Below are 2500 nucleotides of genomic sequence, written 5' to 3' on the forward strand. Positions count from 1 at the left end.
GTAAGCATCTGGGAACTGATCTTCCGAGGTGCTGAGCACCTCTTTTAAGCTGCTGGATGCCTTCGACACTCACTCATATCTGTAAATTAGGCCCCCACTCTCAGCATCTTTCAGGATTTCACCTTAATTTGTAAATATTGATTTTTTTTTATTAGCAACACCTGGATTTGCTTTCTGAAGAGAAAGCAGCATCACTTAATGTGAAACAATCTAAAAAAGCAGGTTTGGAAGAAAAAACATTTATAGTAGTATATATAAATTACTCAAATTTGGGCCTCTGAGATAACACCAGGGCATAGTGACTTTTAAAAGTTAGTTGTTCTTAATGCTAAAATTAAACAGTTTCACTAGGTACTTTGACTATTTAATATTTGCAATAATGACAGAAAGTGTGGAAAAATTAAATAAAATAGTTATGGTTGAAATCTGAGAAGTTAAGACTCTTACATCTGTGCATTCTTTCAATTGCAAGTGTATTTTATTTTAACAGCTGAACACTTACTGTATTACAGTGTGAGGAAATGTATTTTTCAGTGCCCCCTAAGTACTTAGATGTCTTAAAACTATATCTTTTTTACATTTTATATTATTTTCATATGAAAAGCAGGTGCCTTCATTTAACAATTTGAAATTGTTAATGTTTAAATATTTATTAAACTTCTAAGAAATAGGTCATTGAATATGTAAAAATGATTTAAAAACCAAATGTAACTGCAGTGCTTAACACCACAAAGCATATCAACAGAATAATATGCCATTTACATGTTACTCAAAGCAGCAGCCCTAGATGTTTGTAGCTCATTTGTCCATATAGTCACAGATTCCAGCAGATAGCATTTGCAAAGACCACAGAGAATAACAATTGACGAAGAAAATATCCAGTAGAGTATTAATAACAGACAGGTTCTGAGGGGACAGGCTTAGAAGTGACAATCTTTTCTTCAAAACTGTGATTATATCTTAAATAAGCAGACAGGCAAAGTAAAACTGTGGGTACACTTAATAGGACTCAGGAGGCGTTTTATGATAGGGTCTGCACCATAGGATTTAAAAACCACCTGAGTTTGGTGTATAAATCCTTCTACAGAATATGTTGATGTAAAACGTAAACATGGAATGTGATGTCCTTTAGGTGATTTGCATATCTTTATACTACATTTCTTTGTATTTTCCCCCTTAAATGTTATTTAAAAGAAAAATGTAAGCTGTGTTTATTGTTACCATTGTAGTAACTTTCTAGATCAATACTTTTCTTATGTGAGTTACTAGACAGATATTTAAAAGTACAATAAATCTGTATTTATTTTTCTTTGTTTTTTTTTTTAAGATGCACTTGCAGAGATCCAATGTACTAATGTCATAATTTAGGGTTTGTTTGTTTTTTCTGGCTTCCCTGTGTCACCTTAATGTGAGCCTTAAAATAAACTCATTGTTTATTGTGGTTCTATCTCTTATGTGTAAATAATAATGTGAATTGCTGTTGCTTTTAACATAAGTGTATTTCCTGCAACTGGACAGTTAGTTAAAGTGTTGCTAATACAACAGACCAGGTAATTGAGCAAAGTAGAATTAAGAGATGAGTTTTTCAACTTGGCATGAATATTTACTGGTTGAAGTTAAACATGATGATTGACGCTTATATACAAGGAGTAACTGAGATTACTTTAAATTGCTTAATGAGATAGGACTGATCGGTTAGCTGAAACATCTTGTTCAACATTTGATTGATCAGAAACTGGTAGATTTACTTAAAGTAAACCAAGTTAAAATATCTGTCTCCATTGAGGCTTTTGTGTGGAATTTTTTTGGAGTTTGGACAGTCCTGGTTTTGGCTTGATTAATTATATTGCTGTGATGCTTATATAGGATTGGGAAGTTTGACTTAAATAAGACAGTTATTCTTCATCCATGTATCAAGACAGATTGACAGTATTCTATAATATATTGTTATATGTACTTGATGATAAATGGTTTGGGTACTTTCACAAGTCATCAGGTCGGCTTTAAAGATATATGGCTACACTGTAAGCAGCTTTTTATCCTAGTGCTGATATTTATCAACCTGTAAATATTGTTAAAGTGAACATATAGTTTTAATATTGAAAATGTGATACAATGGATGTAACCAGTTCAAAGTTTTTTTTCTTATTTAAATTTTGTGGTATTATCAGAAAATTAATAGCCAAAAAAGTCATACGCTTATTTTTAATCTGTTAAAATCTGTTTTAGCTAGTAGAATACATAATACATGGAAATAGCATATTTTTGATTGAATACATTGACAAATTACTCTGCATTAGATGTAGAATTTTATTTTGATATTAGGTTTGTAGAATTAATTGTTTGTGTCACTAAGGTCAAAATAGTTTCTAAAAATTTGATTGCTTTACTGGGTAGATTTGAGCTTGCATTTTGAGTATTCATTAAGTCAGTTCCACCACGATAATCTTTTCAAATTTTTTATGTGAATGTACTGGTAGGAAGGTATTTCAGGTGACTG

The 2500-nt window shown here is 31.3% G+C and overlaps 1 protein-coding gene across 6 annotated transcripts in view; it reads left to right on the plus strand.

Annotated features, from left to right (window-relative positions):
- FOXP2 (forkhead box P2) overlaps window positions 1-2500 on the plus strand; it is a 555287-nt gene that overhangs the window by 325530 nt on the left and 227257 nt on the right. The gene's annotated exons all lie outside the window — the stretch shown is intronic.

Source organism: Lepidochelys kempii, chromosome 1, assembly GCF_965140265.1.
Source record: "Lepidochelys kempii isolate rLepKem1 chromosome 1, rLepKem1.hap2, whole genome shotgun sequence".
NCBI classification, from domain to species: Eukaryota; Metazoa; Chordata; order Testudines; family Cheloniidae; genus Lepidochelys; species Lepidochelys kempii.